Raw genomic sequence first — 9,937 nt, 5'->3', positions numbered from 1 at the left:
TCTTTACTACTGACTGACATGCAATTTCATTTGCCAAGGTCTATTTGTTGATGAGCAATAAGAATACTAAGCACTGGCATAATACATCAGACCAGCTCCTAGAAGCCATTATGATGTTTCGTGTCAGCACACTGTATTATGCACCTGTTCATTTTTGCATCATCATAATAATACTGTGCACAGGTGCCATGTTACTATGCATATATCCTATATCATTTATCTGTTTTGAGGGTGTAAAAAATCAATTCCAGGCTGAGAACTCTGTCAAGTCTCATCCAGGCAAATTATAAAAGCCAAGCTATAAACCTTTCAAACTAAAGGATAATAATGGAATTGCCAGCAGATTCTTAACTAAAGGATAGTGGCAGTCACCATTATAACACACTACATGTTTCTGCACACATACACACACATTTAATATAGACATAAATCACCCCCAAAAGACTTCTGATAGAAGAGTGTTTGATAGCAGTGGACCCTCATAAGTTGTTAAGGAATAGAAATGCTAGTAAGATAATAGCTGATGAACTGAAAAGTGTATGATAAAAACACCTCTACATAATTTAGCTTCCAGCTTTGTTAGATAGTAAATAATACATGACTGAGAAAACAGAGGTTTGGTTGGTTCCATTTCAAATGTCAGAGTGAGTAAAAGGTGATCCATGGCCTGCTGTATAAGAAAGGCTGCACTGTTGTGTTGTCTAGATTTAATACAGAGGTGTAATTAGTCAGTAAAGTATCTTTTATTTATTCACCAGCACCCTGCACATTCTGCACTCTTTGCTTTTCATTGCTGTGAATGCAATCTGTCCAACGTGTTCTTTTACAAATGGGCTTTAGTGGAGTCTACTTTCTGAGGGGGATCCTGTGTGATTGGTCATTTTTTTTACAGAGATTTGTAAACAAAGTAGGAAATGTACGCTCAGCCAGAGCAACTTTAGAGGAAGTAATCGTCCTCTGTATTGCTGGTATAAAATGTATTGCTATAAAATGCAATGCAATCTTGTTGTTTTTATACACCACTCTTCAGTCACAGCACCACAAAATCAGATGCAGAGAACAAAAGGCTAAAAATGAAAAATTTTAGCCAGGATTTAAATGGTGAGATTCACCCAAACTAGTGCCAGGAGATATAAATTTCATCTCCCTGCATCAGCCTGGCCCTCTACCCTAAAGGCATTCACCCTGCAGGAAAGAGTGAATATTGCCACCATCTGCTCTCTTTCAGTGCACAAGCACCTTAGAAGTCTGTAAACCCCACCTGCCAGCCTGGTCTACTAAAACTGGGTCATCAAGGGGTTAACTGGATTATTCCGAGTATTATGGGATGTTGCCATGCTCCACCCCTCCCTTACTTCCTCTTTAGAGTTTCAGTTTCCTTCAAGTCTATTGTGGTGCAGTTAAATAAAGCAGCACGTTCTCAGCCTGCAGTCATGTAAGTAGACTTATTTTTGTTGCAATGAGCAGTCCCTTTACAAAGCTAGTGGTGCCATAATATTGTGAAGACAGCAGCATCTTACCAGTTGCTCAGGTGCTGGCTTAAGGTCCTCTGATATTAAGATCACAAAGTGCGTAGAGGCTGAAGCAATGGGGACTTTGAGTCTGTAGAATGAAGGTTTGAACTGTGGTTGAGTTGAAATATCCAGAGAATTGTTAAATGAATCACTCTTGTACTGTGGGCCATGATCGATTCTTAATTTGTTTAGAATTAATATAACATGAGATAACTGCAATTTACAGTGTGTTATCAGATAGCTACTCAGTGTGTTGAGCAACAGTTCAATTTCCAAGCCATTTGAGTGTTAGTCCACTAATAAGAGGTTCTCTTTCACATTTAATCCAAAGAGAGAGATCTCACCAGTTCTGGATTAAGGGCAATCAGGACTTCCAGTTGGTTGTCAGTGGTTCCTTCCTATTTTATTGCAAATTTTACACTTGATCCTGTCTTCAATGGCAGCATTCACACTTAGCCAAAATAAGACTCTGATCTTAAAATTATTAATATCCAAGTAGACCCTGTGGACTCTATTTAGTATTTTTGTGACCTCATGTTGTTTCTTATGACACAATGTCCCTTGTATGGAATCCAATAATATTTCCTGAAAAAAAATCTTGATAATCAGATTTTATGTGTGGAGATACCTTGGGTTTTTCCGTTGATCATCCATCTGCAGTTAATGTCTTAAATTATTATAAGGTTTGGTTTCTTTGTTTCTTATTTGAGTTTGCTTGTCAAATTTTGTTTCAGAAATTGGTTATACTTGAGCTGCAGTAACTTGAAACTCCAAACTTTTGTTCAGCTCCTGGATTTAACTGTTTTATTTATAGATGATACTGAAAAAAAGTCTGATGTAAGAAGTCTGGGTCCGTAGATCACATTTTAAAAAGTACTCTTGTAATTGCATGGTCATTTTCTGAATTCTAGCTGGACCTTTGCATAAAGGTTTCTTTAACATACCTTCCAACAGTTTATGGTTTCTTTTAACTTCACCTGATATCTATGGAACCACTACTATCAAAAACAAGTATGAGCATTTCTATTTTAGTCTGAGTATACAGTTGTGTGATAGTCAGTGCCTGGGAAGGATCTGTCACTCAATTGCAGAAGTGTACATTTGTATCAGCTGAGATCTTAGTGTCTTTGAAATTCTCAAAATATGTTAATACAAGAGTTTTCGGGAAAACTTTAATTTCCAAAAGTTTTTCTCTTGCCCATCATCTTAGTGCCAAGTTTGAAGGTTTAAAGGACAACTACATTTGAGTTGAGAGATCCAAGAATTTAATAAAACCATCTGCAAAATCTGACAATGAAAATGCCCCACCTCCATCCAAATAGTCTATAAAAATATATTCACTTTTTAAAAGAGTTTTCAAAATTACACACAGATCTTGGCTAAGACCAAATATAAGAAATTTTCAGTCCAAAAAACAGTTTTTGTAAGCTGTTGAAAACAGGAGTTGAGTATGGAAGTGCCAAATCAAAATTAACTATAGCGTCATTAATGTAACAGTAAGATGACTTCCCTGGAGGACTAAGTACAAAGAGAAGCTGGGTAGAGAGAGAGTAGGCTGTTGTTTAAACACAAATAGCAGCATGGGGGTATAGAAAATTACAGCAAATTAATTTGCTTTTTGTTCTGTAATATGAGTGGATGAAGGTTCACGTTACAAAAAATACTGTCACAATATGCTGCACTGTGGGAAGTGTTAGCGTCGAGGCCAAGGTTTCAATTGGTACAGAGACTGAATCAATCTCAGCCTGAGAGCTGGTGCTTCAGAACATCAGTGGGGCTTGTACTGATACTCCCTGTGTGGTATTTGCTCTGTAGATAGAGGTTCTGTCTCCTGGTCTCTCAAAGCACTGTTAAATACACTTGAAAAGCAAGCTACAGTAACAAAAAACAACTTCCTTGTTTTCAGACTAACATTTGCAGTTGTTTTCATGGATGGAGTTTTGTACAGCCCTGAGCACATCATCGTTACTTAACACAAAATAGGTAATGTTCACAATAAGGACTCAGTAGCTGTAACTAGTAAAATGTAATGCACTGATTATGTAGTCACCATATTCGTAAAGCTTGCTCTTATTGAACCATTGCTTAATCCAAAAAAGGGGGGAAATAGCTGAAGGAGGACTGTACATGGAATTATTGCTCCAATCACCCAGAATGCCTGTGCAATTTTATCTAGACCATAGTGGCGAAAGCTATATGTTTTCTGCTACTGACTCTGGCCCTAATCCTGTTAATTGATAGTGCATGGGCCGTATTGACTTCAGTGGGGCTCCGTGCTGGCTCAGCAGTCTATTGCAGCTTATGTTTTTATGCTATGATGTAGAATCAGGATGGAATAATGTATTAAGTTTACAGGCATATAGTTTGTTCACTGATTTCCATGGGAGTTTATATTGTTGTTAGCTATCATTGTTATTTTATTTATTATATTCTTCAAAGGACCCAAATGGTATTGGAGCCCCGTTGTGGCAGGCGATGTACAAATACCTAGCAAGAAATAGTCCTCACCCTAAATAAATAAGTAATCATGGCGCTGATACATGGACATCTTATCATGTTAGTCCCATAACTAACATGGAAGATATACATATTTTTTTCAATGTATTTATATATTTTAATATGTGTATCTGGATCTATCTAGATATAGATAAAAATAAATATGTCAAGTGAAAATGTAATGCCCTTCTGTTTGCTTAATGTCCTGAATATTCATCAACAGTTGGAAGTGTCCTTTTAGGAAAAAAAAAGGGGGAAAAAAAGACAAATGAAATAAGGCAGCATCACACAATTCTGTCATGATGTTTTTAAAGGTTTGGAAGAATCAGCCAAACTTAGAACCATCTGTTCACATAAAAGGTATTCCATATTAATAGACTGGGCACCTGGGAGACTTATTTTAGTAGTCTTCTTGGCTAGTGCTTCAGATAACAACAATTATCTGTGCCCTTAGTCTGATGGTGCTGCTTTTCCATTTGCAGCTAGGGCTTCCCCCCCCTCCCTCCCGCCCATCACTGAGGTATTGTATATGAAAGTACAGTAGATCTTTAATATGTATGAAACTACTGAGACACCAGGAATAGGAATATATATGAAAGAAATTAGCAATTACACCCATGTAGTCAGGGGATGGTTTATTTTAAGTGTATTCTTGGGCTGCTCGGACACGTTAAATCCTTTTTGACCCATTTCCTCTGTATCCCTGCTTCCTGGTCTGGAGCCAACATCTCTTAATATTTTCAGAGCAACTTCAATTTCCTGTGTTGCCTCTCCCTTGGACACTCCACCTCTCCGTCAATACATCCTAAGTTGTCCCTGCCCTTCTCCAGAAGGATATATAATTAAAATCTTGTCACAGAATCTGTAAACAGGAACATTTTGGAAAAACAGCAACAGTGTATATAAACATTGTAGAAATCCTCCCCCCAATCCTTTTAAGTGCTTCTTGGTCCAGTTCTCTTCCTTCCCTGCTGTCACTACCATCTACCAATAAATTGAAGCACTCACATGCCCACCTGTTCTTTCCACCAAGGTCTTCCCCATCAGAAAGTCCTTGCTTCTTCTAGGCTCTATTGTTCCATCGTCTGTCCCCAGCATGATCATGTGGTGTTTGGGTGCAGCTGATTATTATGGTCAATTGTGTTGTTTTATTAGTCAACTTGTCACTCACAACTCAGTGCTCCCTGTTGAGAGTCATTTTGTTTTCTTCATCTCCACTGCAAAACCCCTGACTTGAGCTATAAGTATCTCTCAACTAGTGTTATTGTTTTGGTCAGCTCAACAGACTGCTTGGATTGTTTATTTTATTGTGTCATTCACTGAAACTATGACCGTTCTGATAAATATGCTTTAAAGTGAGTTACCGGCACAACTGTTTGTCGTGATGCTATCCAAGCTGTGTAAGATGATTGGTTTAGATAAAGTTCTGAGACCAGTTTCTTATCTCAGTTGCACTAGTGTAATTTCATTGTTAATTATTATTTATTATTTGTACTGCTGTGTAGCTAAAAGGTCTCAGTCAGGATTGAAGTTCCATTGTACTAGGTGGTGTGCAAACCTGCACTGGAGAACGTACAATCTATGGCTCTATTTCTTCAATGTGTGGCGCATGGGCAGCCTGCTGGGCTCACCTGGACCCTGTTGTGTGGGTGCAGAGTGTGCTCAGGCAGATCCATTTGCCAGATCTAACCTTAATATAAGAGAAAATACAACAAGTAAGCGTTAACAAACAACAGGAGTGGAGAAGAGAGGATGGAGGATGAGAGTGTGACGCTGGTAGACCAGGTGCCGGCTCTTGCCAAGGTTTTAGGCCTCAGCCAAACACTGACAAATTCATCGCTGGAAACCAGTCTGTTTCCCCTGTGTTAGTGTGGTAAAGGTGGATATTGGACTAATAACAACGTGTTTAGTGTTTAGACCTTACAAAATGCTTGTAAATTGCTACGTGCATTAATCTCACTTATAATTCCCTTAGCACGTGCTGTAGGGTAATATTTAAGTTTTTGCTTTGTAACTGTAAAAAATGTTTGCTCTGAAACTGTGAACCCAGTTAGGAGGGATCATCTCCTGCCCATCAAGAAGGTCCATCAAAACTAAATAGGCCAATGTAGGACATCACAATACAAAGACTTCGTTAATTGCCCCCTCATGCCCAGGCAGAGACTACCTGCAAAAGGGCTTGTCCCATCATCTTGAATTCTGGAAGAGGAAAATAAAAGTAGCTGACAAGAAAATTTTTCATCTTTTGCTGTTTGGACTTTCACAGGGCTGGAGATACAAAACAGAAACAGAGATCCCCCCGGTAAACATGAGTTAGTCCTAAAAGATGTTCTGGGCTGACAGATTTCTACAACCGTCATCTTTGAAATCATAGATTGTAACTCATTTATGTATATATATATGCTGTGGTCAATATAGTGAAGGTGATCCTTGGATGCATGAACAGGGGAATCTCGAGTAGAAGTAACTGTATTTGGCACTGGTTTGACCACTAATGGAATACCATGTGTCCAGTTCTGCTGCCCATAATTCAAGAAGGATGTAGGTAAAATGAGTGAGGATTAGAAAACAGGCCTGAACCTGATAGACTCAAAGAGCTTAATCTATTTAGTTTAACAAAGAGAAGGTTAAGGAGTGGCTTGATTACAGGCTATAAGTATCTACCTGGAGAACAAATATTTAATAATGCCTTTTCAATCTAGTAGAGAAAGGTATAATACAATCCAATGGCTGGAAGTTAAAGTTAGACAAATTCAGACTGGAAATAAGGCATACATGTTTGACAGTGAAGGTAATTAACCATTGGAACTATTTACCAAGGGTTGTGGTGGATTTGCCATGACTAACAATTTTTAAATCAAGATTGGATGTTTATCTAAAAGATACGCTCTAGGAGTTATGATGGGGAAGCTCTATGGCCTGTGTTATACAGGAGGTCAGACTAGGTGATCACAATGGTCCCTTTTAACTTTGGAATCTGACTTTGGGTTCTTTGGACTCAGTCCCTCCTTGCTGGGGTGTGAATAGACTTATAGGCTTTGCTGTGCTCCTTGGCCTTGCCTTCCCCTCAGTGTGGCTTGTATATCTCGTGGGCTAACTGACCTTGGTTCCCCCTCTAATTGATCTTGGTGAGTTCAGATGCTCCACTGAGCTCTGCTACGCATTGTGAGCTTGGATTCTTGTTTACTGTGGGTGGGGGGAAAAAATGAATGGTGCTCTCCCAAGCCCACTCAATGCCAAAATGTGCTGTCACTCATCACAGAATGTGCAGACCTCCATAATGTAATCCCTCCTCTCCTTTCATACAGGCTTTGACTAGAGAGTTAATTAAAACGCTGACATTTAAAGTATTATCATTGGCATTGCATTACCACCCACTGATATGAATGGGGCAGTTCACACCTCTCAGAGCTATTGATTCAGGTTCTGCAAAGGCAGGCAGATGCATCAGTTAAATTCAGCTCACATTTTCAAAGCTATTTCAGCCACCCGAACAGCTAGAGACTTATATTTAAAAATAAAAGTCTGATTCCGTTCTGGAAGACAAGAAAGCAGCATGAAATAGGAGCTGTGTGCTGCACTGCTGCATATCAGCAGAATGCAAGAAGATGCACTGAGTTTGGGCCTGTGCTATGGATATTCTCTGGTTAAATGGGACTTCCTTTCCCAAGTCCATCCATCTGGCATCTTTCAAAAGTGCTGAATTCACGTACAAGTATAAAATAAAAATGACCAGGGAGTCCCTCATATCTGTGTCATCTTCCCCAGATTAAAAGTTAATAGAAAATTTTACTGGAGGAAAAGACTACAGTACACACCTAACATTGCTGGTATGGTGTAAACACATGAGTAGACCCCAATATAGCATTCTCAGTCAGTTTCTTGTGATTCGAGACTTGTTTTAGGAATTGCTCTGTTTTTATGCACTCTCTCACCCCGTCTGTTCCTTTCTGCCTTATTCATAATTTCAGTGAGGGAAATCAGCCAGTAAAAGTTTTGGGCCTAAGAAACAACATCCTCTTTCTTTCTCAGTTTCTCTCTGCTTTAAAGAAAACCACCACCAATTCAAAGGGATGTTTTCTGTGCTTTAGTCCCTCTTCCTTTCTGAAACGGATGTACATTCCAGACTATAATGTCCCTCTCATTTAGAATGAGCTCACAATGGAGAGATGTCCTTTTGAACATTGCCAGACATTTCAGCAACTCCATTTGCTCCTGTTCTTTGAACAGTTTGAGTTTTTGCCTCAGAAGTGACATTGCTCTTGGTAGGTTCATCTTCTATCATAAGCCCAGTGGGAATATTAGCCTTGTGAGGAAAAAAGAGCCTACCAGACAAATCCTATTCATTACAAGTCATGAAGCAACAATCCCAAAATAGACCCCTCCTAACAAAATAAATAACTCCCCTGCATATGGTATCAAGTGCCTTTATTAAAGCAAATGCAACAGGATGTGCTCAATTTTCCTGAACATATGTCCTTTTAGAGATAATGTGCAGACTTTGTTCAGCTGCACTATTCCAGACAGAAGAGAAACCAAAACTTCTTTCTGAAACTTATTTAATAGACTGACTCAAAGGCAGATCAAGATCTAAGCTTGACCTAATTCTATAGGACTAAGATCCACAGAATTTCAAATTGTACAAGAAAATAATTTGTCTGGCATGAATTCTCTTGTCTCCCAAACCCAGAGACTAAGATGCTATGTGAGAAGAGATTCCTAACTATGAAAATAATTCAAGTAATAGCTATGAGATACATAAAAATGAGGTCAGTACGACTAATGAGTGCAAAAAGCTATATCGGTGCAATATTAAATTTAATAAGCTGAAACACAAAAGAAATCATGCAGTGAAATGGTTCAGGTTCTCTTAATAGCATTTACTCATCTACATTGCACATAAATAATAATTTTGATTACTAGTAGAGGTAGATAGAGAACAACATTTCGTGACAACTTTTGAGATTTCAAAATTTTATTTATTTCATGTTGGGGGAAAAAAAAGAAAACCTTTCAGATGATTTTGCAATATGGAATTGTGCAAAACATCCATTTTCAAACCTAAAAGGTCAAGTTTTTATTTGGCGCACACTCTCTCTCTCTCATTCTAGATTTCAGAAACCTTCCCATGGAAAATGATAAAAATACATCTCCACAAAATATTTCATATTTGACAAATCAGCATATTTTGATTTTAAAAAATTATTAGAAATGTTCTGACTAGTTCGAATGACTGATTACTGTCAAATATATTCCTAAATACAAGCAGTATACTTTGTGAAATGTGATGAGTTAATTTTACTCTGAAAACTTTGATCCTTATTCAGTGGCTTTATATCAGATTTCACTGACAGGAGACAGGAGGAAAGACACTGTGCTAGGTGGGTTATAGTGTGTTATCCAATCGAGAAGTGCCTCATTTAGCAACAACTCATTGATCTGGCAATGGGAGGCCAGGCATGTCCCAGGTTCCCACAGACTCCTGTTCACTGCTTCTCTCAGGAATGCTAGGTGGGTAGATGCAGATATAGCCCATTCATCCCAAAGGCGCTGAGCCCTGCTGAACTGTTCTTTCCCTCTCTTCAGGACAATGCATGAGCTACAGGTGCCTGTATGGATCCAGCAGCAGAATGTGGCTAAATTAGCAAGCTGTTATAATTACAGGTTTTGTAAAGGTTATTTGTGTGACCATATTTGTAATAATTCAGCCGGGTTTATCATTGGTGTCCCAAAGTCTTCCATTAAGATGATCTTTCTTGGTTGTTTATACAATGAATCAGAAAATATAAAAAACCTGACTCCTATCCTCCTTGCCATCTCCCTCCTCCTTCCCTTGCTGTGACACTGCAGAAGCTGCAAAGTGGCTGGGCACATTGTTCTCTACTCCACTTGCAGGTTAAATCGCTGGCTTCATTTGTTTGCTTGCG

The 9,937-nt window shown here is 38.7% G+C and overlaps 1 long non-coding RNA gene across 2 annotated transcripts in view; it reads left to right on the top strand.

The window, feature by feature from the left end:
* The first annotated feature begins 1,338 nt into the window (after positions 1 to 1,338).
* LOC137163194 (uncharacterized) overlaps positions 1,339 to 9,937 on the top strand; it is a 30,741-nt gene continuing 22,142 nt past the window's right edge. Inside the window, exons 1-2 of one of the 2 annotated variants that reach the window (XR_010922649.1) lie at positions 1,339 to 1,435; positions 3,421 to 3,497. This is a non-coding gene — a long non-coding RNA (uncharacterized lncRNA). The remainder of the gene's footprint in view (positions 1,436 to 3,420; positions 3,498 to 9,937) is intronic. The other variant, XR_010922650.1, reaches the window with a different exon arrangement.

Source organism: Emydura macquarii, unplaced genomic scaffold (genome assembly GCF_026122565.2).
Source record: "Emydura macquarii macquarii isolate MOO-44397 ecotype Brisbane River unplaced genomic scaffold, CSIRO-AGI_Emac_v2 contig_2481, whole genome shotgun sequence".
In the NCBI taxonomy this organism is placed as follows: Eukaryota; Metazoa; Chordata; order Testudines; family Chelidae; genus Emydura; species Emydura macquarii.
The sequence above is the reverse complement of the archived record's forward strand: the minus strand, read 5'-3'. Positions and strand labels throughout refer to the sequence as shown.